General features: G+C 38.6%; 1 protein-coding gene across 15 annotated transcripts in view; it reads left to right on the forward strand.

Moving 5' to 3' along the window:
- The first annotated feature begins 2600 nt into the window (after positions 1-2600).
- The window catches only part of SEMA6D (semaphorin 6D), a 597430-nt gene continuing 572371 nt past the window's right edge, over positions 2601-27659 (forward strand). For 6 of the 15 annotated variants that reach the window (XM_047735954.1, XM_047735950.1, XM_047735963.1 and 3 more), the window contains exon 1: positions 2601-2777. The gene's annotated coding sequence lies outside the window, so the exon portion shown is untranslated. The remainder of the gene's footprint in view (positions 2778-27659) is intronic. The other 9 variants (XM_047735961.1, XM_047735962.1, XM_047735965.1 and 6 more) reach the window with 4 other exon arrangements.

A 27659-nucleotide genomic window follows, 5' to 3' on the forward strand; every position in this document is an offset into this window, starting at 1 on the left:
ATTAATCACAGCAGCAAAGTCCATATTTTTGCCACATAAGGAATAACTGGCAGGATTCAGGGATTAAGACATGAATGTCTTTTGTGAGCCATTATTCAGCCTGCCACAAGGACTGAGGAGGTGACTTACACAGAGCAGGATCCCTTAAGAACACACACTGGCTTGGGTGGGCTTAGCCAGGAGTCAGTTTAGCCAGGGATGTCCTTCACTGATTGTGAGGAAAGATCTGGAATTCAGCCTTGAAGTCTTGGTTATCTCATACACACACCTGAAGTCATGAACCTGGACTGTATTCCTCTCATATTTCAAATATATGTCAGAGGTAGAGTCCATAATCCCACCAAAGAAAGCATTTCTCATGGTGTTGGGGCCAATCATATATCCTTGATAACCTGAAGTCTGCCCATTTCATAACTTATGGTCTCTCTTGTCTGCTATTAAGTTTTTTTCTGTTATTACAACTAGAGGAGTAAGTATGAATTATTTAGAAGTATTTGTTAACATCTCTTAGGTACAAGGAATCACTGAAGGTGGAGAGAGAGCCGCTCCTGGGGCAGACTGTCAGGAATCCAACCCCTGTTCCACACTAATTACTGGCTATGTGACCCCAACTCTGTGCCTATTTCCCATGTATAAAATAATCTCTACTTTTTAAGGTTGTTGGGGATTAAATAAACTAATATATGTGCAAAGGGCTCAGAGTAATGGCAGGCTGTTAGATGATGTTTCTAACTTAATGTTAGCTTCTCTTTATTTCAAAGAAGGTATCAAAGAAATAAATCCCTGTGTAGGACACAGGATAGCTGAAGCAAGATATATGAAAAAACAAAACAAAGCAACTTTTTTTTAATGAGTTTAAGAATTAAGACAATAAGTGCTTATAAGAGGTCTGAATTTAGGGAAGTTTTTGTTTTTGCTGTTTGTTTTTAGAGCTCTAACTTAAGAGGCTCAAGAGTTAATAAGAGAGAACAATGGAAGGGAAAAATACTACTTTGGAAAAGGCTGGTTGGGCAGGCTCTTCCATGGAGCTAGTAGGTAGCTTAGCATCCGGCACTGGGCAGTCAGGGCAGGATGAAAGTGTGATAAGAATGCCAACCTCCCTCCTCTCTCTCTGCCTGCCTCTCTGCCTACTTGTGATCTCTATCTGTCAAATAAATAAATAAAATTTAAAAAAAAAAAGGGGGCGCCTGGGTAGCTCAGTGGGTTGAAGCCTCTGCCTTCGGCTCAGGTCATGGTCCCAGGGTCCTGGGATCGAGCCCCGTGTCAGGCTCTCTGCTTGGTGGGGAGCCTGCTTCCTCCTCTCTCTCTCTGCCTGCCTCTCTGCCTACTTGTGATCTCTATCTGTCAAATAAATAAACTTAAAAAAAAAAAAAAGAATGCCAACCTCACACAGCTTGTGCTAGTCTGGAGAAATGCGGAGCCCAGTTCTGATGCTTAGGAGCTTTGAACTTCATGGCATTCACCAAGTTAGAAAAAGTCGGTATCACCTACAAAGAAGACTTGTTTTAAGGATTACATTAAAGAATGTATAAGAAATTACCCAGCCAAATGTAAAAAGGTTTTAGTTTTCAACATGACCTATTAGTTGAGCTGCAGACAAGCCCATCATTGAAGGCTTCATTTCTTTAAATAGGATATAAAACCACCAACCTTTGCATCATATTTAAAGGGCATTCATTCCTTGAACAGTTTTTTGAGCATATAGTATGTACCAGGGATTACATTAGAAGCCGCTTGATAAAGTTAGAGCATGACAAACTTCTGCCTGGAGAAACTTATGGACCAGTAGTAAAGGCAGTCACACGGAGAGAGAATATCACATGGGTGGAAAGAACTATCATGGAAATTATGAACAGAGTGCTGATGGGGCCCTTAGGAAGGAATCTCTAATTTTGTCTGCAGGAACAGAGAAAAGTGAGTATCAGAATATTTCTATAACAACAGCAGAAAAAAAGAGAGACGGGGTCTCAGTAGAAAATGGCATTTAAAGAATTGGACTGGGCAAAAGACGGTTTTCTGGAATTTTGCTGAGCCTTTTTGCCTTATGCAGAAAGCTGGGCTGATAGTCCAGTCCCAAAGATCAATGAATAAGCTGCTAGATGATTACTAAGTGACACTCAGGAATAAATTGTATTAAAAGTGACAGATGACATATTAAAAATAACATCCTTATATATATAATACACAATACCTAAACCATCGCATTAACAAGATCAACATAATGGGTTCTGCCTACTTAAGTGGCTGGCGGGGGGGTGGCGACGGGGAGGGGGGGGGGAGTGTGGTGGATGTGGTGATGACCTAAAGGTCAGTCAGCTGTATGCTACCCCAGGACCTTTCCTCAGCTGGGAGACCTTAGGTTTTCAGAGCAGAGGTGGGGGCTTTGGCAGGGGAAGTTTAGAGCCGAGGGAGCGGCAGAAGCACGTGGGTTGAGGGGGGTGGGAGGACGCAGACGGAGGAGTAACCGGTGGAAGTGTCAAAGAGGAAGGAGTGGAGGGCTGCCGAGGTGACAGGGTGTGGTCTGTGGGGGAGCAGCCGAACCCGGAGAGGAGGGCAGAGAGACCCACCAGGACAGAGGCGGCAGTGGGGAGCGTGCCTGCGTCGCTCGGTGCCGTGACAGCGAGGAGCGCGGCGCGGGGCCGGGTAGCAAGGGGAGTTTCCGTCCTCGCTCAAGTGGAGCTCAGCTCGGATCTGCGCCAGCGCCTTCCGCCTGGGCCCGCGGTGCCAGACACCTGCCGAGTCCGAAGCGGGAGTCCGGCTGAGCCTTCGGTCCCCAAGTAAGTCTTGCCTTTTCTCTCCATTTCTCCTCTTTATCTGTGGAGCTAAAAGCTCCTGCTGGGGGGCTGCGCGCAGAGCGCACCAGGAAGCTCCGGCGGCATCCAGGGATGCTCCCAGGCTCCGGGCGTGCCCCGGGCGGCGCGGGGACCCGGCCCCGAGGCCCCGCCGCCGCGTTCGCCGGCGCAGCGCAGATGGAGGCGGCGGAAGAGTTGGTGGCACTGCTACTACCCGTCTTTTGTGTCTTGCCCGATCCCGGAGCCGTGCCAGGCCGGGGGGAGGGGACGGGAAGCCACTTTATGGCTCCTGGCCCCACCTCTTGCCCCCACCCCAAATCCTTCGGGATTTCAGTAAGCCGCGGACTCGGGCGTAAGTGAGTGCCAAACCCCCCAACTGGGCTAGTTACATCCGGGTGGGCAGCCGGCGGGACCGCCACGCCGCCCCCTCTTCAGATTTTCTTTTGAGATACGGCGGCTTTAATTGGTGGGTTCTGGGAACAGGGCTTACTGAGTGATTACGAGAGTCTAGGTGTCGGGAACGACCTACCTTCCTGTTTTTCTTGGGTTCTGGAGGGGAAAGGTGGGGCACCGGGAGCCCCGAAGCCAGGAGCGTCCCGCGCTAGCAGGCTTGCGCGCGGCCGGAGAGCAGGCGTTCGCTGGGTGGGTCCCTTCTCTGGCTCATTGTTCGCGGTGACTGTTCTTGGGGACGGGCTGAGCGACACAGACACTGCTCACGGGGCCATAAATAAAAGTGACGACTTGGAGGAGTGAGGTCAAGGCTGCTCGGAGAAAAGGGCTTACCCAGTTTGGAAACGGACTTCTCTGAGCTGGGAGGGCAGTAGTAGTCGACAGCGAAAACCGCTCCTGAGTGTGAAACTTAGATCTGACTCTAATTCACAGAGACAACCTAGTGAATTAAACCCTAGGAAACAGGGCGCCTATTTCCCCATAGAAATTGTTTTCAGAGTCAGGAAGATGGAGTTTTAATTGTTATTGGCAACTGGCTGCTTTCTCTTGCTAGCTAGCACCTGTTTCTTAAAAGAAGGTTCCTGGGTGGGGTTTATTTTTTCGCCCCCTCCCCCTCTGTTTTTGCATGTGTATTTATTCTATTTGTGCTTTCAGCGAGTTGAATTGCAGAGTTCCGGGGGGAAAATCCGTTTTTAAAAACAAAGTGCAATTTCCACTCTACAAACGAGCAAGCACTCCTGTACACATTCATTGCTCTCTCATCCTAGCCGCATGCTAACATTCATGGAGGCAGACATGTGCACCTGGAGTCAAAGAGAGACGGTTATCCATAGTTGGAGATGCCAAAACACAGCTGGTGCTTGTTCATTTTGTTGGCGAGTAGGACACTCTTGAGTTTTCCCGTTTTTCTAAATTACAGCGATATCACCTGTTCATGATGTCTCTTCCTTAGCCCACTACAAAGGAGGTGCATTTTCCTGAAAAGGATATTCCTTCTTTCTCTAAGGTCCATGGCTACTAATCAGAGTAAGCTTCTGACAAGAGGGATTTTTAAGATTTATATAAATAATATATATGTATGTGTATGTGCATATATATACGTATACATATATGTATATATGTTTGTATCTGGTTGTAAATCCCAGTAGCTACTAACACATCCGACTGCCCTGTTTATATTTTGCTCTGACTTGCCTGATGGACCTGCTAAGTGCATCAGTCTGCTGAAGCCTGGAGTTCCAGCCTCCAGGAGAAATAATAGCAGCACCTCTTTCTGACCACAGTCTGATTCCACAGGGAAGACCATGTGGAGTGGGGTGCTGTTAATAGGATATGGAAAACCGTGTGATTTATCCTAAGGAAGGAAGGGAGAGGTAGAAGATAAATAAAAATGGAAACTGGAGTAGGCATCCAACATACACAGTTCCATAAATACACATGTGGAAAGTATATTGTGTTCTCTCTTTCTCTCCCTCATGCCCTTTACCACTCTTAATATTCCTTAATCTTTTCCATTGCATTATTTGAGCCTCTTTTTTTTTTTGCTTTGAAAAAAAACTTTTGTATTTTCAATCTATTAATATTTTTACATTTTCAAGATAAGTAGTGCTCAATAGTGCATAGGATTATCTTTTAAGCTGTTCTTTTGTTTGTCTACTCGCATACCATGTCCAGTTTAGTATGAAACCACACGAACAATGAATCAACAAGGTTCTAATGAAGATTAAGACATGGAAGGTATCCGCAGCTATGTATAAACTGTATACTCATTTAATACCTTCCCACATGACCAGTTTTATCTAGTTGCTTGTTCATCTTCTGAAATCTCCTGACTCCAAATTCTTACCCAGATTGATTGCTGCTCTAAATCTTGATTGTACAAAAAACAGAACTTAATTATTTTGGCCTCATTTATCAGTCAGCAATGTTTAGTGTTGCCAATTTAATTATATCATTGAGACATGCATGACTTTAAAGTATGTTGGAAAAGGTCCTTTTAAGTGTTTCTTCAAAAAGAAAAAAAAGTCCTTGTGAAGCCATAATTTCACTGCTGTGAGGCCCCCTAGCCATTTGTGTTTATTGAGTTTACTCTTCCACATGAAGAAAGAACCATTGTTTTGTTGTCTAGGAGCTGAAGGAAGATGGAAAGTGAGAAAAGAAAATCAAGCACTTTAAAATGCTATTATTTTCTCTATTTGGGAAAAAAATTATTTTTTTTAGTAAACAGTGATTATTTTCTTAAAGATCTGAAACCTTACTCAAGGGTACTGAGGAAAAGACATTTTCAGGATAGAAATGCTAGCTGTTATTAAACACTCACAGAAGGGTGGTGTATATAAACATATATTTTTAAACCAATCTTATAACACATTTTCTTTCTATAGAATTATGAAATGTTATTGAATCATTGTTATTAACATATTGAAGTCTTACCAAAATCTATATTTAAATATACTGTCTTTTTGAGAGTGCTTTAATTGTAATAGCCTGTTTGTTGAGATTAAAAAGAACATCATTGATGTCATGGTGTGCTTTGCATTTTAAAATAGTAGCTAATGAATTACAAACATTCATTACTCCACAACCACTTGCTGAAATTTCTCAGGACCCCCAAATAGAGAATTATTTGTACTATATACTACCATTCAGACTCTTTCTGAGTTTATGTTGTTCCTCTTTTCTTCTTCACAATTAATTTCCTTTTAAAGTAATACTCTGTTGACTCTGAATCTTTTGTTGTTATTTTTACCCTATGTCATAAATTTATGTGTAAATATCTTCAACATTGTAAGGGACTTCCTATTGGAAACGTGGGGATTGGCGGGGGAAGAGTGAAGAAAGAGAGAACAACTTTTATTAAACCTGGGAAGAGTCAAAGCTTAACACAGGAAGAGAAGGGCAGGTTTCATTGAATAAATTCATTGAGGAATACTTCTTTGACCTTTAAAAGTCCAAGCTGTGTGGCACATAATATACATTTGATAATTTAGGCATTATCTTCATATATCATAAGGCAAAGTAATAGAGTATCCTAGTTCTTTGGTTTGTTACCTTTGAATGTTGACTTTAATTCCATTAATTTTCCTTTGTATTAAGTAATGAAAACTATCCACTGTTTTCTTTTTTTCTTTTTGTATGCCAGGTATGGGGGTGTGTGGAAGGCTGGAGGGGAGGGAATGCTGTTCTATTTATGTAAAAATGAAAATTGTCAATGTTTCTTTTGGAGGCATTTTATTTAAAAAGTTCAGTTTCCTCTTACAAGTTTAGAACTTATTAAATATTTAAGAAGGGAGATGAAGCTTGCGACTCAAGTTTCATAACTAGATGCGACCATAAACAAATTGGTTAAGTGATTCAAATAAGTCCATTTAAATTGTAAATTTAATTTTCCTTCCCATAAACTAATATGAAGAAAAAGTATTGAATAAGATATCCTTAATAGCCAATATTTGTTTAGATTTTCTTTAAAATAAAGATTAACATAATTGATCGATGAAAATATAGACATTTTTGAAGTGAAGATATAGACTAATGCAAATTGTGTATACTTTTTATATATAGCTTATTTATGATAAATTATTATGTTTAATCTCAGGAATAATGTGTATTTCTTAACTGATAATATTTTCTCTTTTACTTTGGCCTCTAGAAGACTCAGAGCCAATCCAAGTCTAATTTATTGATCATATAAAGCTCTGTGGAATGTATGTGTGTGTATATTATGTTTCTCAGTGACTTTATCGTATTCTACTTATTTTTTTTGTCGAAATGTCTATTTTTTTTATTGTGTGGGGAGACCATCAAAATGAATAGGAGTAAGTGTTTAGAAGTACAGTCAAATCTGAAAATAGTTATTAAGCAAATGCTGAGGACCCTAACCAAACTTAGGCATGACTTCTGATCTAAAGATACTTATAGTTTGGCAAGAAAGAGAGGCCATAAACACATAACAAATTAGCTAATAACGACTCAACATCTATTTGCACATCTGTTGCATTAAATTAAAAACCCAGACCTTATCTTTAATGATGCTCAGCTTCCACTTTCTGGAAAAACATTATTAATAGTACCTACCGGTAAAGCAAAGTAACCAAATCTTTTCATTAGAAAGAATTCCCATCTGGGTATAATAAACTCCAAATAGTCTGAAGATGTGAGAATAAAAATAAGTGTTGGAAAGATCACTGTGATTCTTTGGTGGTGGAGATTTTCCGACAATTCTATTCTCTTTCTCTCTTCCCCTCTTCTGTCTTTAATTGGCTTTTCTGCTTGCTACCTAATCAGCCAGTGGCTGGACCTGACTGACAGGTGTGGCAATTCTGGTGGCAAGCTCACTCCACCAGGCTGTCAGCTTATGAAATTTCTGGATATGTAAATACGATATTTTTTCTAAGTACTGTACTTAAATACAGTAGTTAAATGTAAGCACCCACTGGTTGTTTCCCTTTGTACTTGAATCAACAACCATTTTAAACTTTTAGAAGGGACCACCCACAAAACTGTTCTTTTTGACTGTTGAAAAACTCAGGGAGAGGGAAAAAAAAAAAAGTAAAAACTTGAAAAAAATTAGAACTAAATTATTGACCCAGGGTGACATGTTTATGGCTAAGGCCACAGACTCTGAATTAAACTTCCAAGTCTGACCATCTATCTCTGGGTATAAATCTGATTCTCATCTTCTCTGACTCCCACATAGACACCATTTTCCCCCAGACATCTCAATTATGGCTAATGTTAAAAATAATTTAAAGTCTAAAACACAGATATGTTGTGAACTGAAGCAAACTCTCAAGTAGACAATGATAAATACTGATCATTTAAACGTAGCTTTTTAAGAAGCACATTGGATACAATGAAAATCTATGTATTGGTACATTTAGTGTGGTTCCAATTATGATATAAATAGTGCATAAAGCTTTAAAATTTTCATCAAATTAATATTTCACAGACATGCAAATTAGCTACTGTCATCTAAGGTGCATGCCATGTGATGATTCCTAATTGGCAAGTGAACCTCAAAGGGTTATTTATAGATTACATTGCAACAAAGTGCTGGAGTAAATTCTCATTGTGCAGCCCAATTCAAATTGATGTTTTAGCTTTGATTCTCATCACTTTTTTTGTATCCCTTTTGATCTCGAAAGCCTCTCAGAAATAAGCTACCTAAGGTGCTAAATAAGTAATTAATAATATTTGAGTAGAGAATTTGTCTTCAAATTATCCCTAAGAGATTTGGAGACCAGTTAAGTATTCCTCACCAGCTTGTTCAGGTATGAATAACTCTTGGGGCTATGAATTTGAACTCAGAGATTTGGTAACGTCCATCCAAAGCACGTAGGATAAATGATCACATAGAAAAAAGTGAGGAAGAAACTTGAACATTTATCAAGTGAATTAATTTTTAAGAATAGCTTCTTCTAAAGATCTGAGTTGAAATCCCATTTTATTCCTATATTATTTCTAATGGATATTGAAGTTTCTCTAGGAGCAGTGAGAGAATGTAACTGCAATTCTAATACTGTGGTATTAGGTCAGAATTTGGCCTTTCCTTTCTTTATGCCATGTCTATATCTGCCTAATGGTAGAATAACCAAATAAAAAATTCAAGGTAAATTCTTTTAATTTATTCTGCACATTTTTGTTCAGTATGTATTTTGTACATAGTATCAGGAAGCAAGAGATATGCTGTAAATTTCTGCCTAGAAAGACATAGCTTATTAAAGAATTTTCCAATTTATTAATTGTTTGATATTTTCTTCATGCTGTTCTCGAAATGTCCTATTTTCTCTACTAAATTGGCAAAATGTCTATCTTTGTCTAAAGACTTACTTAATTATCTATGAGGGGAGGCTGCATGTGGCAGCGGGGTGGTGGATAAAGGGAGAGAGAGAATCCCAAGCAGACTTCTCACTGAGTGCAGAGCTGATAGGGGGGCTCGATCTCACAACCCTGAGATCATGACCTGAGCAGAAACCAAGAGTTTGGTGCCCAACTGACTGATCCATAGGTGCCTCTACAGATTTATTTAAAAGAAATTTTCTGTTTGAAGGAATCCTATAGTTGGATTTGAACCTGACTTTTTCTGTAAGAGTGTGTGTGTGTGTGTGTGTGTGTGTGTGTGTGTGTGTTTGCGTGCGTGCGTGTATGTGTGCTACAGCAATATTGTAAGAATGAGAATGTTTAGAAAAATCTAAATATAGTATTTATTGAAATAATTTTTATTCAAAAGCTAAAGACAGAAAATAAATGTTGGATTCAAGCTACATGTGGAAGTAAATACTTTTCTTGTTTTGAACACTTTTAATCAACAAATATACTAGTCATGTATAGTGTAGTATAGGTATGGTCAAGGCAGCTTGATTTCTTGCTAATGAAGGGTTATCAGGAAATTTACCCCTTAATTAGGAAAAACACACTTTCATTAATAAACATGGAATAAGGACTTACTGTGTATAAGGTACATATGCATTAATGGTAAATGGTATCAGATTCTTTTACTGTGTTAGCTTATTCCATTCACTCTTCTAGAGGACTATATCATACTTTGTCTTCTTTCCTTAAACACTCAGTACCTCTGTCTACACCTTTACTCTCAGATGAAGGCCTTGCTTCCTATTCACTGATATAAGTGAGGCAATCAAAAAATAATTTTTGCAGACATAGACTGCCAAATTTATCCACCTACCAGTATTTGTTCCCACATAATCTGCTTTCTTGCAGGTTCTCTCCCACAGCACTGATGATATTTCAACTGTTATACTTCAGTGGAATACAAGGTAGAAATATGTAAATGTAATTTGTTAGGGGATAAAAATATTCTGTTAGACCTAAAACTTACATTTTTAGTTGTTTAGCATTGGGAAATAATCAGGGTTGTTGTCAAAGTTGAATATAAAGTATGTTACCCAGAATAGTGAAAAATTAGAAGCAATATACCTTTCCAAAGACAGACTAAAACAATAAAATATAGCACATTTTTATAATAGGATGATAAGCATTATTTAAAACTCATTTTTTTCAAAAAATAATTATTGACAAGGTAAAACTGGGTGATATAGTGTAAGAGAAAACAATCTTAAACTGTACATAGTACATCATACAATTCTTTATATATACATCGAAGAGACCAGAAAAGTTAGTGAACCATGTTAAAAAGTTGTTCCAGTGGGCACTGAGATGAAATGTGTGTTGCATAGCAAATCCTTTGAATATATTAGCTTGAAAGAGAAAACTTCTTGATGGGAAGTTAGCATAGAAAATGCACAGTGAATAAACAATAGTAAAAGTCATTTCTACAATGTGATTCAATTGTTCTTAAAACATCTGTTCCTATGACACATTCCCCTTGCCAGCCACATTCAATCCACCAAGACCTATAGAATTTACAGCGAAAATATATCACAAATCCATTTAAATTTTACCATCTCTACTACTATCCTTCCAGAGTGAGACCCCATAATGTCAGCCTGGGTCATTGCCTTAGCTTCTAGCAGGTCCTTCCCACTTTTGCTCTGGCAGAATTGATAACATGAGAGGCTATATTGCATAGTGTTTGAAGCATGGACCCCATGGGTGGGTGGCCTGATTATAAATCCCACCACTGCTACTTACTGGCTGTGAGACCAGGGTGGGGTGGAGTGGGGCAAGTTACTTGACTTCTCTTTACTTCCATTTTCCCACTGATAAAAACTGGGAATATTAATACATATTTTATAGGGTTATTAGGATTAAATGAGTGTCTGGTATAGTGAGTACTATTATGTATTACCTATTTGTCAAGACCTAAATTAGATTATTCCTTTTCTTCCTTAAAACTATTCAAGGACTTATCATTACACTTTGAATTAAACCCTTATGATCACCTGCATCAACATCAGCTCTTGACAATTTCTCTTTCCTCACTATTTCCATGAAAACACCAAGCCCATTCTGTCAGAGGGCCTTTGCACATGCTATTCCCTCTGCCTGGAACATGCTCAGCTGACTCTCCCCATAGTTGCTTCTTGTACTACAGGTCTCCGCTTCTGCTGCCTCCTCTGAGAGCCCTTCCCTGACTTTTACTTATCTAAAAGACACTTCCTGCTATTCTTTTTTCAGTCTCTACAACTTACTGTTTCCATAATAGACCTTATCACAATTTTAGCTTTTTCTTTGTTTGTTAATCCTTACCCTTTTATTTGACCACAAGAATTTAAATTCTCTGAACTAAACATAATGTCTGTCATGATTACATTTGTTTCCCCTAATATCTAGCAGAGGGTCTTGCATGTAGAATGTGACTAAATATTGTATGGGTAGCTGGATGGATGGTTAGGTGGCTGAGATTCTAACTATTGTAATCAAGGGATTACATTTCTAGGAGGGCTAACTTTGTATTCGCAAGGTCTGTGTGTCACTAAGGAGATACAGAAAGTTAAATGATTAACACTTATCATTTTGGCTCTGGTACATAGGGTCTTAAATATACTTGTCAGAATACAAGTGCATTTTGAGAGAAGGAGAGAGCTTGAGAGAGAAGAGGGGAGTGAAGGGTGGACTGGGGGACTCTACACCTGAAGATGTTTAAGTCCAGGGATGGCCTAAGTGGAAACTGTGTTGTTGGGATATAGGGTGGGCTGGGGTGAGGTTTCAAGAGTTGATAGTTAGGCATTCAAGAGGAAGTATCAGATCAACATTTCACAAAGAACCAGGTTAAAAATACTACATAAGGCAACTTCCATAGCATCTTACTTCTTAACCTTAGAGAATGTTGAATAGAGTTCTGTACGTGTAATGCTCAAATAAGCAGATGAAAGTTTTTTTTAAGAAGTCAAATTAGTTATTTGAGGTCCTGAAATAAAAACCTATCTTTCCTTCTTTGGATTTAGCTTGTTTTTAAAGTGGAAGTTAGTGAAACCTGAGTATGTGTATATATGAGTGTGTATCCATCTTTGCAAACTTTTTTTTTCTTAGATAGGAAAACCCTGCATGTGGAAAAGATGTTTTCATGTATTGCTTTTGATCATAAAATTGTAAAGGCATGGAGTTTTCTATCAAGTGATGTTTCCTTTCTCTTACCAGGAGGTGTCACTACAGCTCACTCAAACTTACTAGTGCATTCTGTAGGGACAAAGTAGTGCTAGCATTTTATCAGAATGTTAGTACCCACTCACCAGGTTCTCTACTGAGTACTTAAAAGGGAATCTGATGAAAAAAAAGAAGCTTTCCCAGGTGCTTCACCTCCAGACCAATCTTGTTATCATGAATTAGCTGAAAATGTAAAGATTTGTTTACTATTTTAAAGAAACAAATTTTGTTTATTTGAGAGAGAGAAAAAGGCAGGGGTGGTGGAGGAGTGGAGGAAGAAGGACAGACAGGGAGGGGGAGGAGTTGAAGGGGAGGGAGAAGCAGGCTCCCAGATAAGCAGGGAGCCCCACACAGGGCTCAATCTCAGGACATGAGATCATGACCTGAGCCAAACGCAGATGCTTAACTGACCGAGCCACCCCGGCACCCCAACAAGTAGCATTTTTACCTTCCTTTCAATGTTGAGTGGGGGCAATTGTGGAATAACAACAATAAAGAACAAGATAAAGGAGGAGAGACAGATATAGAGAAACCTGAAAAGAAGGGTGAAACAGAAATGTTTCCAATGAGAACATACCACTTGGATCTCCCTAGAGCCACCCTTCTCCTACTGTCTGACCTGGTGTGTATTGTCCTTCCTTGACCCTGTCTCTGCCCAGAGAAGTCCAGCTTGCTCTGGCAGAGCTGTTGTTATTAAAACAAAACAACTCTCTGGTATTGAGCTAATACACTATCCAAGCTTTTTGACACATATCATTTCTACCTCCTCTGAAATACCATTTATAATACCATTATACAATAGGTGTCATTACAAAGAACTTTCCAGGTCAGGAAAACAAAAATTGGAAAGATCATGATTTGTATTTGTAGATATGATTTGACCATAGGCTTATCAGATTTCAAAAACATGCCCTTCTTCTTTCCATGATGCCTCTGAAGAGTTCCTCCCACTGGATTCTTTCCTAACATTCTGGCCTGTTTTCGGGATGCCTTCTGCTTGTCCCACAACATCTGGTGCTCACCCTGTGTGAACACTCATGATGACTCGACCACGACCCTCTATTTTTTTTTTTTCTACCTGTTCACACAGAGCATGGGTATGATGTCTTTTCTCTAGAACAGAACAAGAGACACCCAGTGTTGCTGTTGATGGATGTGAACACAGGAAAAGGTGCATCCAAAGATGGGGCTCCAAGGTCAGTGAGGGCTTGGAGGAGGAAAGCATGGAAGGCAAGGACTGTCGGACTGCTGGCCTTCACCCACTGCAGTTGGCCTCACTTGCTCCACAAGCAAGTGAACAGTGAAGAGGAAAGTCTCAACATTTTTGGGAGGCAGAAGAACAGAGTTAAGTGCTCAAGAAGGAGGGAATATTCAACACAGCCCACCCCGGTAGCTCCTCCAAACTGGAGGAAAAAGACTGAGGAGCTGTGTTTTCTGCTGACCTCCAGGTGGCAGCATGGCCCAGCTGTCAGAGACCCACTCAGTTCGTGGACACCCTTAATGCTACAGGACTCAGGATTGTTCTCAGGGCATTTAGTGCCCAGGGAATGATTAATGGTGCTGCCCGCTCACTGCACCCCGAGGGTAATTGAGCCTGCAATATTTTGGAGGCTGCAGAGAGACTTCCTAAACGTCTGATAGGAGGGACTGAAACATTTTAGACATTATATCCCTTCAGAGACCTCCTTGAGGTCTTTTTGTTGTGCCCAGAATACTATCTTTGCCAGAATGTTTTAAAGGGGAGAAAAAAAGACCATACCAACACCTCTAAAATATGGGAAACTGAACAGTCTTAATGCTTTCTCAGATGTTTGGTTTGCTGTGCATTCCATATTCTTTTTTCTTTCTTTAGTTCTGAAGTAATATTCCTTTCCACCTGACTTAAAGCAAATCCTCTGGAAGGTAGCTTATGTTAATTGACTGAGTATTTTGAAAGAGTGCAGGCAGAGCTATGTATAATGTCTTCATTTAAATAAACTCTACGTCCTTTTATATTGTAGGCTGAGGTATTTAAAAGTAAGATGATTGGAAATTTCTAAAGTTGCACACAATTCAAGAGAATGTGAAACATGTTAGAATGAGTGACCAACTCAGGGATACAGCGTCCATTTATTCTAAATATACATGTAATATCAATTATAGAAGGCAACCAACAAAAGATCTTAAGCTTGTCAGGTTGGGTTTGTGTGACTGCTTCTTTTCATTAGACTTTTTAGTAGCTGGGAAACATGCCAGATTCTAAACGCTAGAAAAATGGTGTCTTGAATAGGATAGGATATACTAGGAGACCTTAGCACTGTTCAGGAAAAAAAAATCACTTAAGGATTCAGAAAATGTTTGTTCATCTATGCATTCAAATGGGGAATCTGAACCTCCACCTTTCTGTAGTTTGGATTTCCATTCCTCTGATGGTTGGATGTAGGCAGTGACTTGTAGCTACTACAGTGAATTCTTTAATATCACTTTGGTTTTCTTGAGAACAATTGTTCTTCCCCCAAACCTGTCAGATTTTACTCTCCACCACAGAGGATTCCTTCATGGTAGACCATGATGATTTAAAGTTGTATTCTGCATGGGAAGTTATCTTCTAGATATTTAGAGAGCCAGAAGTAACGGGTTCTCCATGTGTTGACACTTTTAAGTTTTAGCAGGCAGAAAATTCTGCCTCCTTAATATTTTTGGAATGGAGTAGAAAATCAGAAGGATGATGAGAGTGGCCCCTCAAATTCTAGTTTTAGATTAGAGTGCAAGTGTCATACAGATTGCTATTCTGTCTTCCTTTGCTGTGTTATATTTACCTCAGAGGTTGACCTTGCAATAGCGTCTTTTTGTGATGAGGATTTAGGCTAGGGATTGAAAGTAGGGAGTGAGATTAGGGCATTAATTGAGATAGGTCCACAATGGTTATTCATGGTCTCTGATTTAAGTCTAACAATAACAATAAAATTAGTAGGAAAAAAAAATCCCAGCATAGCCTAAAATCCTGCTTGATGATCCATGACTCACTGAAGGGCTTTTCCCAGACTACCAGTCTCTATTTCTTTGGCAGCTTTGGGCAGCTTATCAAAAATGTCTTGATTTGATCTCTTGATATAAAGATCTGATTTCCTAGCCTGGCTTTAATTAATATACTTCTTAATATATAATTGTAGTGTTCTAGGTATTATTATTTATATTTGCTATATTTTTTCAAGTTGGATTATAATTTTTACTATCACTATTAATTCATATTTGTAAAGGAACAATTTTTGGATATATTTAAATCTTTGCCTTGCTGAGTCAAGAGTCCATTGGCTTGCAAAAGAACAGATGTGGTACTACATTAAACAAAGGGCTCACTGATCAACTTAGCATTTCAAAGCTTAACTTCTTGACTTCTCTACTTTAGCACAATAATGTTCTTGAAAATCAGGTATTGTTGAGGAAAAAGGATTTTCTAAATCTATTAGCTCTTAGTAAATTAAATCCATTAACTTCCAACAGATCAAGAAACAAGAATGGTAGACTAGATCAGCCAGTTTTAGTGCATTCTGAAGGGTAGAGCAAACTCAAGATGAGACAGAGAAAATGGAAAACCCATTCCTTTGGCCCTAAGGAATTATGGCAGGGAAAAACAGTTATGGAATTAGGGAACGAGGTGGTGGGTTTTTAAGATCCTGACCCTTGACTAGGAGAAATGGTTGTGCCTATGGACACCAATGAAGGGCACCTTCAGGTTCTTCCAAAAGACTAGGTGGGACATTCCAATTTCCGTAGTCACCCGTTATATTTAGCAGGTCTGCAATGTCATGCTTATATCGTTTATTTATAGTCAGTGTCCCTTCTGATATTTTTATCGAAGAGGCATCTATTTTGATTGGTTCATGAATTTACTTCAGGTTATCCACATCGGGAGCAAACTGGTCCTCCCTCTCTATTTCTGGGACCTGAGAGCATCTGAAGTTGAAGCATCTGATGCATGGATTGAGGCTCCTTCTATTCATTGTCATAAACCCATGGTCAGTCTAGGAATTATCTCAGGAAAGAATGGGAGAAGAGGAAGAAGTATGAAAGGCAGAGCATGTGTGATGAAAAAGACTATATCCTCCCGAAAATGATTGTATAAATAGCTCTATGAGTGAGTTAACTTTGAATAGAACCAATACTTAAATTTAAGGAGACTGCTCAAGCCAGAACAAAATTAAAATATTGTGAATTAGTAAGTCCAAGTGGGCAATTTAAAGAAGAATCATGTGAGAAAAATAAACTATATGTTCTTTTCACATCTCAGAATAGGATGAGTAAATCTTCTCTTACCTCCTACATATTCCTGCTGAGTCCTGTAGAGCAGCAATAACTTTGGAACTATGGCCCAAGCTGACTTCTGATTTCTTTGGTTTGTTCCTCTAGAAATGTATAGGGAGTCACACATTGCTTTGGAGAGCCTCCTCCTTTAAGTGTCTTCCTTACACTAGACTTTTCCAAGTCTAATTCAGAGGTGGTGACTTCAAACCCTTTCCTTTCCTATGCTTCTTTCCTCCGACTGCATAAATCTGAGTGGATCTATTTCCAAAGCTAGTAACAAACCTGTTTCTTTGGATTTGTCTCTTAGCTCTATGATACTCTTCTTCCATTTAAAAATGTGGATCCCACTGTGGTGAAGGTTATGTTGTTCCCTGTAGATAGTGATTTCAGACAGAGTGGGAACAACAGTACCTTGGAACCCATCTTTTTCATCTCTGAAACTCCTACTTTGAAAGGCTCGCATGTTGCCTAATTCCAAGGTGAACCTTTAACACTGTAAGCATATAAAGGAGGGACCTGGATTCGCACAGTTTGATGAGATATTTTTTCTTTCATTTGGGGGAAGGTGAAAAGTGTTAATTAATTAATAAGCAAGAGAACCAATATTTAAACTCCCCCCCCCCCAATCTATAGCCCAGATTTTAATTCTATGTGGCACCGATATGTTTTTAAAATTTTGGTAGCAAATGATAATAAAAATATAGGGTGATAGGAGAGAGGGCAGCTGTATATGTCAATATGCTTTGTGCCTCTTTGAAACCTCTGTGTGACAAGATTTTACTGAGTATAGTGTGAAGTCCCTTCCTGGGAAGGAACTTTCTCTGGAAGCATCACTCTGAAGACTTTAAACAGGTAAAAGGGAGAGGGAAGAGAAGAACTCTAACCTCTTAGACATTTTCCCCTTATTGGTTTTGCCTGTGTATCTAAGCATCTTTGGTAGGTAATTAGCCTCTCAAGCCATTGAAAGGTTCCATCTGCAAGTTCAGTTGTTTATTTGTTTCTGTCTCTTTATTTCTAACCTTTCCACAAAAATATTTGAGGTAGTAAAGCTTTTAGGATAGTTCAGTGGGCCTAGTGAGTAATGAAGAGGTTTATATTAAGATGGGGAAGAAATTGGGATGCCTGCATGGCTCAGTATGGTAAGCGTCTGCCTTTGGCTTGGGTCCATGATCCCAGGGTCCTGGGATCGAGTCCTGCATCAGGTTCCTTGCTCAGTGAGGATCATGCCCCTTCCTCTGCCTCTGCTGCTGCTCTCCTGCTTTAGCTCTCTCTCTCTCTCTCTCTGACAAATAAATAAATAAAAATATTTAAATTAAAAAAAAAAGATGGGGAAGAATCTATGAAAATAGATTGTTTTAGCTGCTCTCATCACCAACCATGAATCATACCACCTGAAGAACTCCGCTATTCCTGTGATTTAAAAGTAACCTCCAACCAGGTGTTTGCTGGACAGTCTTGGTGGACAGATTAAGTTTTAAGGTAAACAAGGCATAGCTTCAGTCAGTGACTGAGGAAGAGTACGTGTGAATGTGCCTCACTCAAAATGACAGAGAATGCCAGCATTCCTGTGTTACCTACAGAACGTTTTTGAATGAACATGTAAATATCTAAGAGTGTGTGTGTGTGCACGCACATGACATTTTAGCGATTCCTTCAAGAAAATGTTGTCATTTCAATGTGAAAACCTAATTGCAAAAGAGTTAAAGATGTGTTTTCCCCAACCTGATCCACCCTGGTAAAACACTCCTTAAATATTTCTTTTCCTAAAAACTTGTTAATCTAAAGTAGATCTCCCTTCTCTCGTGCCTTCACAGAAGGAAAGAGTAAGTTTGTTCTGGAGTATTTTCTTATATGTGTAAATTGAGATATCTAATAAAAATAGTTGACATTTATTAAATGAATGCTATGTGCCTTGCACTCTGATAGGTTAGATAGTTCCATACGTTAACCTCATTTTCTGCTCATTATGGAATTTCGTATTATTAATACTATTTGACAGATGAGAAAACTGAGTCATTGAGAGTTTTAAATTGTGTGCTGAACCTTCAGCTGGTTGGGGGTGAAACTGAAGCCAACCTCAGAGACCACACTCTTCATCACCATGGTTTATTGCCTCCTGAGACAGGGCAGTGTTCAGTAAACTTGAAAGCAAGATCCCTCAAGGAAGGAGCATGCAGAAGATTATCTATGTACATAAGTTGCCATAGAATATGGGAAAGACCAGTGGAATGAGTCAGAGGAACCAAGTGTTTTTTGTTTTTTTTTTAAGATTTATTTATTTGAGAAAGAGGGAGAGAGTGAACGAGCACATGAGCAGAAGGTGCAGAGGGAAAGGGAAACTGAAGCAGACTCCACAATGAGCTTAGGGCTCAATATGGGGGTCGACATGGGGCTCCATCTCAGGACCCTGAGGCCATGACCCTGAGTCGGTTGCTCAATCGACTGTACCACCCAGGTACCCCCCAGAGGACCCAAGTTTGGATCCAGCTCCTCTGCTTCCTCACTGTGTAAAAATCTGATGTACTTACTCTGTTGGTTTGTTGGGAAGACCGACTGCATCTCTGAGAAGTGCCTTCAGGCTAAAGAAGGGCTGGGAAACAAAAGCCAACCAACCAAATTTAAGTGATACTAGTTTGTGGGGAGAATTGGCAGTCCTTCTCCAGTTGGGATATTATATTTAATAAAATTCAGGTAGCTGTTAGAAATAAAATGTTTACTAAAAAGCATAAAATGTGCCTGGAGTAAATTCAAAGAACTGCTTTTAGCTTAAAATTCTTAGCATCTCTGTCAGTGTTAACTATTGTTAACTATTTTATTCTAGTGAGTGGTTAAAATAAAGAAAATTTAATTACATACTATTCCCACCAGCTCAAAATTTCTAGAGTTGAGTCATCTAAAGTTTCAACCTGGTATTAGAATAAAATTCTACATATTTTACCATTTTACTTGTGCTGACATTTTCAGGCTGAATTTAGAAAGCATGGCAGATTTTTTTTTAAACTTGTCCTATAAACATCAAGGCAATACATCTTACGCATTTGTACATATAAAAAGATCTTTCCTAGAGTAACTTAGAATGCTGCCCCAAAGTTTCCTGGTTTCTATGCTCAACAAAATGATTCTTGATTGTGTTGAAAAAAATTGCCAGAAGAAGATGAAGACTTCATGGTTTCTTCTTTCACCAGAGCTATGCGTGGTCTCTGAGTGTGCTTAAAGGGAGAGGGAGAAGGGAGGGAGGCTGTGAGTAGGGAGTATGGAAGCTGTACTTAAGGTAGTGTGTGTAGAAACAAGAGAAATCATCGTTTGCTTTGTCTTATCTGTTTAGTAGAAAGCTTATGTGATTTGCATTTTAGAATGCTCAATAGTTTTAATTTACTTCTAAATAATTTGTTTCTACATTATGTTGCTTTGTTTGTAGAGAACAATACTTACACAAGTGTTTCAGGAAGTAAAATGAACTAACACTGCACTCTTACAAAGAGAATTTCAAAATAAAAACCATTAAGGATGAATGGCATGTATTACAGAAATCTCTACCATATGTCTGAATAGGTCTGTTGTGCAAGCTTATTTATGAAATTCATAGGCACTAATTTATCTAAGAAAGAGTAATAATGCTTTCAACCCAAAGTGGGAAAAATGGAGTAAATAGAAAAGACACATTAATAATCTTTCTTGTGTCCCTGATTTTGGTCTTTTTCTTTTCTTTTCTTTTTTCTTCTTTGGACTATCCATTAAGAGTCACATCAGAAGGGTTAGTTTAATAAAATAGAAATTATTTAGGCTCACCAGAAGTTTGGCCACTCAAGTAGCTGGTTTGGAGAATGGAAGAATTTGGTCAAATTACATAATTTTTCTTGAATGAATGGGGCCATGAAGCAGATTCTGTAAAAATTAAAATAATATGGGTATCAATAAAAAAATTAAAATAGGGGTGCCTGGGTGGCTCAGTAGTTAACTGTCGACCTTCGGCTCAGGTCATGATCCCAGGGTCTTGGGATGGAGCCTGCCTCAGGTTCCCCGCTCAGCAGGGAGCCTGCTTCTCCCTCTCTTTCTGCCTGCTGCTTCCCCTGCTTGTGTTCTCTCTCTTTCTGACGGTCAAATAAATAAATAAAATCTTAAAAAATTTTAAATAAAAAAATAACAGGGGTATCATCTACTACAGCGCATGACATATTTTAAGCACTTGGTTAATGATGCTTGTTGTTGCGAGGGAGGATTAATGTTGGAGAATATTTAAATTTGTTGGGATATGGGCCTAGGTGGAATTTTTCAGATGAAAGAATTTGAATATAATATATATATATATATAGAGAGAGAGCTTTGAGGATGAAGGAGAAAGAGTCGTAAATTCACAATTTATTAAGTACTTACTGTGTTTTGGACAATGTAGCAGCTACAGAGAAGAAAAGAAAGTCATGTAAGAGGCAGAAGGAGCATATCAAAGTTCATATTTCACTGATGACATTTCTTGTCAATTCTTCTACAAAAATTTCCGCCTCTACAAATAATGTAAGCCACACTTTTAGAAGTAGTTTGCTAATTCAAGGAATGGATTAAAAATTAGTTCTGATAATGAGAGAGCCTAGTACGTTTTTTCGAAAACATGCTATTAAGAAAAATTAACAACTTTTTTCCCCCTTCATATCTGTGTCCATATGCATCCTGGAACATGCTATGATTAAGGAAATGACCACAGATGTGGTCATATAGATTACTTTCTTTGAGAAACCATACCATCAAGGGATGGTGTAACTTTAAGTATTTTTTTATTTATTTGAGAGAGAGAGAGAAGAGTGCACGTGCATGGTAGGGAGGGTTAGAGGGAGAGGGAGAGAGAAACTTAAGCAGACTCCACAGTGAGTATGGAGCCTCACATGGGGCCTATCTCAGGACCTGAGATCATGACCTGAGCCAAAACCAAGAGTCTGACACTTAACCAACTGTGCCACCCAGGTGCCCCATCAAGGGAAGGTATAACTTTAGATACCCAGTGTCTAGCATATTATCATCACGTAATTGTGCCCAGTGAAAGGTTTTTGAATGAATGAATGAGTGAATGAATCAATTAAGATGAATGAATGAGTATGTGAATCTCCAATTTAAGTCCAGAGTTTTTTTTTTTTTTAAGATTTTATTTATTTATTTGACAGAGAGAGAGAGAGAGCTCACAGGTAGGCAGAGAGGCAGGCAGAGAGAGAGAGGGAGAAGCAAGCTCCCTGCTGAGCAGAGAGCCCAATGTGGGGCTCGATCCCAGGATGCTGGGATCATGACCTGAGCTGAAGGCAGAGGCTTTAACCCACTGAGCCACCCAGGTGCCCCTAAATCCAGAGTTTTTATGAGAGGGGTCAAAACATTTATGTTTATCTGTCATACACATCATTGTCACTCTGTCAGTTTTGAAATACATAAATTATTACATCATAAAAATGACCACCATCAAAGATGGTGAAGTTTTGTTAAATATGATGTGTTCATTCCTGCCTGGTGGTGTTATCAGTTGTAATCCCTTTAGTAACATGACCATTTGTAGCAAAAGCCACAAATATATTCATATCCATTGCCTAAGAAATTCTTCTTTTATGGAAACATTTGAACAGAAATAAAACCTGCTAAACATAAAAAATTATTACAGTCAATATTAATAGCAAAAAGTTGGAGACAAAATAAAAGTCTAGTGAAATAATGATTTAATAGATTATGGTACATCAACATAGTTTAATATTATGAAGCCATTCAAATGATAATTATGTAGAAACATCAAGTTATGTTTATGAGACAATTTCGTGAAAATAGAGAAATATAAAATACTGTGTGCATCATTATTTTCATATAAATACAGTATGTATATTTAGATAATATGCATAAATAAAAGTAGTTGTGTCAGGATAATAAGTGATTTTGCATTTTAAAAACATTTATTTATATTATCTTTCAATACACGTCAAAAATTATCTTGTTTTCTTTTGTCATAAATGGATCCTGTGTTGCCTTTTTATCTGATAATTCAGCATATTTATAGGGCCTGAGATTCACCATCAGTTGTTTTCAACATCACTATGCTGAAATTTTGGAATAGATGCCTGGAATCCCAGTAAGGCAAGAATGTGTGTAATATTGATCTCTGGCTATATATTTTGAAAGTTGTCTTAAAACGTTAAGTCCCTGAAAATACATTAATTTTCTCATCTAGTATGTTTTTCCTGAGAGTCAGTTTAAGATAAAAAGTCAAAAGACACAAATGTGTATGTCTCTTTGTTAATCAGGAAGCATCACATTATACTATAAAGGAACTCTTGGCCAACCGTTGGATCTGTTGAATTTACAGGTGGGGAACTCTGGCAGGCAGATGAAGCGATTTGGACAGGGCTACAATGCAAGTTAATGGCAGAGCCAGAATCAAAATGTACATGTTCTGATTCAGCTGATAATTTTCCAGCCAGCCCTCATCCAGAATGCTTTCCTTGTCATCTAAAATGTGCTGTCAGCTTCCTTCCAACTTCAGAGCCCATGAAGACTTTTCTCCACCTGTAGCATCACATCTGTATGAAATTCCCATGTCTAAGGAAAACAGGTGTTTTCAACTCAGCCAGTAATTGCTACTTTGTACACAATTGTACAGAGGCAAATGCATGACTCTCAGGTAGTCTTGTCTGTATGTATTCATTGGTTGCAGCTTCTTGAAATCAGAGGTTATGCTTCTCAGCTCTATGGCATTAATGTGTTCACTTAGCTATAGCATTCTTCTCTGTCTCAGCAGCCTTGCTGTGCACCCCCTCCCCTCTATTTGCAGGCAGGAATCCTGGTCACAGCAAGCTGCTCCCACTGGGGTGGCTTCCAAAAATCCACAAAGAACAAATTAGTGTTGCTGATTTGCTTCAGAAACAAACAGCAAAGAAGCCTCTCCAAAATGCTTGGGAAAAAAAAAAAGAAAGAAAGAAAGAAAAAACAAATAAGAGAGAAAAAAATAGCTTCAAGGGAAAACCTACTGCTAGTCTTAAAGGGGGGCTCTAGGAGAAGGCTTCAAAAAAGATTAAATAGTTCCTGAAGATTGTTTGCCCATTAGCCTGTGGTGGGCCAATTAGGCAGCAGTGGAAGGGGAGATGAGTGGGTAAATTCAGTTGAGGGTCCTATGAAGCTAGCCTTGAAAGAATTTTAAAAAAGTTACACTTGCTTGATTTAATGAATACAGTGAGATGAATATAGGTCTCTACATTGACGTGTAGTTTGTCTAAACAGTCATGATTGAAACACGATTTCCTCCTTTGCTCCCATTTGTGCTTGCCCTTCTTACTCCTTCCTTTGTGTCAATACAGTGAATAAGCCCTCTTACTATCTCCTATTTACAGTGGTGTGGGGAAATTAGTGATTCTTTTATAATCGGACCAATAGGTGAAACGTTCTTAGTGTTTTGGAAAACCATTATTTTATTGCCTATTTTTCGAGTAAGACCCACACAGAAACCTAAGTATTAACTGTACCTCTATTATGAATCAAACAGTCTCACTCACGGAAGGTCTAAATCTGAGTAATGCTGTGTCCTTGTCCTTAAGGATTTCATAGAGTGAGAAGAAGATGCAAAGACTTCTGGGGTAATGTGCTGATTTAGCCAATGTAACGGCTATGCTTTGTGTCCTTCCTTCTCTATTGGCTTCTGTGAACTCAGACAGTGTCTTTGATATATAAGGCCAAGAGGGAAGAGCTCAAAATCAGTGGCTCCCAAACATGGGTCCTTTGGCTCCAGATGAACCTGTTGTGCTTTTTGAAATTACTCAGTACCTTCAAGACAGAACTATGATGTCTCTAGGTGATTCTGATACTTCATCTACTTCATCAGTTTAGAAGTCAACGATGGAGGAATCTGTAATGGACAAGAGGACAAGAGGGAGTGATTGCGGAAATGGATGAAATAAATAACCACCAGCAGACATATGAGCAAAGTACATAATGGTTTAAAGACTATCACCTGTGGAACCAGATTACCTGGGTTTAATCCCATCACTGCTACTTAGAACTGTGAGGTTTTGGATGAGTTTAAAATTTTAGCTGGTCTTTTGTTTCCACATTTTGCAAAATGAGAAAAACTATTTTTGCCCACCAAAGGGCATTATTGTAGGGATAAATGAGTAAACATATTTAAAGCACTTAGAATAGTACCGGAGACGTAGAAAACATCCATTAAGTGTTACTACAATTACTAGTCCTCCTCCTCGTTATCATTATGGTAAGGAACTTTATGCTTAGAGTCTTAGAAAAATACAAATGAGAGGTTTGAGTTGGCCTCTATTTAACCCCCCAGAGTAAATAAAGAACTGCTTGTACCTGAGACCCTCTTAATTCCATCATATAGGAGACTAGGTGATTTTAACTTGTGGTTCTGCAGAGGCTTGCGGGTTGTTTTGTGTTTTCTGTGCTTGGCAGATGGGTGATAATCTAGCTACTATACTCCCCACTACACTCTACTGCTATACATTCTGTTGCTTCCTGTTTCTTCAGTTCAAAGATCTTAGGATCCTTAGAAATTATACAGCATGGAAGAAACACTGAAAAACATTTAAGTGTCATCAATTGTTTATTTCTCATCATAGCCTAATGTGGGTCCCCAAATAATATTAGTGTTCGATGATATTGAACCAATTAATTATCATTCTCCTCATCACTGGGCAGAAGTTGATGTGGGCTGTTTGGAAGAACTGTGGCATCAGATTCAAAATGGGTTCTCATTCCGGGTCTGCTCCTGAGCACCAAAGTGGTCTTGGGTATATGATATAGTATTTCTGGGCTTATTATTTTCATTTGCAAATGAGATTGTGTTGATCTCTAGGGATCAGCACATCTCTAGGGATGACTAAAGAGCATCCCTCTCTTCCCCCATGGTTTGTCTCACTCTGTCTCTTGTCCAAATTTGAATCCCAGTAAGGCAAGAATATCCAGTAATATTCAGTCTAGTTGGCCCAATTTGAGGATGCGTGCTGATTGGGCCATAGACCTAGCATGTGGATATTTCCTTTTTATCTTTTTTCTGTTTGAGAAACTCACTGTCCTCTGTGGCTGCTGGGCCCACAACCATTCTGTTGTTCCAAAGAGGTAGGGTTATCTAGTGTTTCCCAAAGTATCCTCTATATGGAATGTTAATTCAATGAAATATGAGTAAGTACATGAAGAAAATATTCCCATGATAAAAAAGATTGGGAAATAATATGTAAAACAAATTTAAACTGGCTCATTTTTTGACCAGAGTATAGAATATATAAATACACTGTGAATTATCAATAAGAAAATAGAGTACAAAGTGTTTCCAAAATGTTTTGATCATGGAATCCTAACTTTTTGTGAAATGTCCCATGGGTAAATGTTCCATGGATGTATAGTTGACCCTTGAACAATGTAGAAGTTAGGGTCACCAATTACTCCCACAGTAAAAATCAGTGTATAACTTTTGACTCCCCCAAAACTTTACTAATAGGCCACTATTGACTGGAAGCTTTACTGATTACATAAATACTCAATTAACACATTTTTTGGTATATTATTATATACTATATTCTTACAATAAAGTAAGCTAGAGAAAAGAAAGTAGTATTGAGCAAATCATAGGGAAGAGAAAATACATTGACAGTGGCAGTACTGTATTGAAAAAAGTTTGAGTTCAAACCTGTGTTTTTCAAATTCTACTGTATTTTTGCAAATACAAGAAGAGTATTTACCAGTTTTGGCTTCTAAATAAGTGTTAAGTATGTAATAAGATAGTTTTCTAAGGTTCTATGAGGAAAAGTAACTTACCTGAAGACACATTCACTGAAAATGGCAAATTTGAAAACTTTATATATTTATCCCCCACTATATATATAACACAATCTATTCTTTCAATTCAAATATTTCAGGAGCAGTAGACATTTTCTGAATATTTCATTTAAGAATATATACAAACATTGAATGTGAGGAAGAATCTTAAACCCAAATTTTTTCTTGGTTCCTATCGCCTATCCAGGTCTGTTTTGCTGGTCCCCACTGATGTTCATATGCCAAACAAACAAGGGCTTACTTTTCTTTTGTTTTTTTCAAGATTTTATTTATTTGAAAGAGAGTGAGTAAAAGAGAGAGAGCATGAGTGAGGCAAGGTGGGGAAGAGGCAGAGGGAGAGGGAGAAGCAGACTCCCTGCTGAGCAGGGAGCCCAATGTGGGGACTTGATCTCAGAACCCTGGGATCCTGACCGGAGCCGAAGGTAGACTGAATCACCTAGGCACTCCACGGCTTAACTTTCTGACACCCGGTTTCTAAAAGCCTTCCAATACTGATACAGTCTTTTTGTGTAGAAAGGAAGAGATTGAAATTGTTACTCATACCTAATTCATTGGACCGTGGGAGTAATTGCCAAGGGCCCATCAGGCCCTTAAAGTGGATTGGCTGGCAGTTTTTGTTCCAGTGTGGATGTTAGGTTTTTGTCCTGGATGAAAGAAAATGTACTACATTCTCTTTCTTTGAAAAAGGAGAATGGCGTAAAGAAGATGAGATAACATGTCTGCTTGTGATAAATGTCTTATTTCTGAAAAGGTGCTAGAACTTTTCCCTCATGACCTGCCCTTTATTTTCAAACTTGGGAAAAAATTTTTGAATATAGTTTGCTTCTTAAATTCTATAATATTTTCTTAAAGGGAGATATTGATAGCTTTTATTATGTCCAGACTTTAGCAGAACCTTGAATAGGTTCAAAATAATAATTCTTCCAAGCCAGAATTTCTTCTTTCTGCATATTTCCATTTTACTCTGCATCCAGGGGAACACACAAAAGGAGGTGGAGTTTTAGAAATCATGATAAATAAATGGAGAATATTATGTGTCCTTCTTTTTGGGGGAAGATATAAGCTGTGATTTTTTTTTTTAACGATGGACACTTAAGATCAGTTGGTATTTCTTTGACCAAATTGTTATGTACCCAAACCAATATTGCTCTACTATTTTAGAAGGCAGCTCTTAAGAATCCAACCATTTGGCAATGTGAATTTTATAGTGATAGTGCTAGAGCTGTTATACTTTCATCAAAATATGAAAGGTTAGGGTGCCTG

The sequence above is a fragment of the Lutra lutra genome, chromosome 7 (genome assembly GCF_902655055.1).
Source record: "Lutra lutra chromosome 7, mLutLut1.2, whole genome shotgun sequence".
Lineage (NCBI taxonomy): Eukaryota > Metazoa > Chordata > Mammalia > Carnivora > Mustelidae > Lutra > Lutra lutra.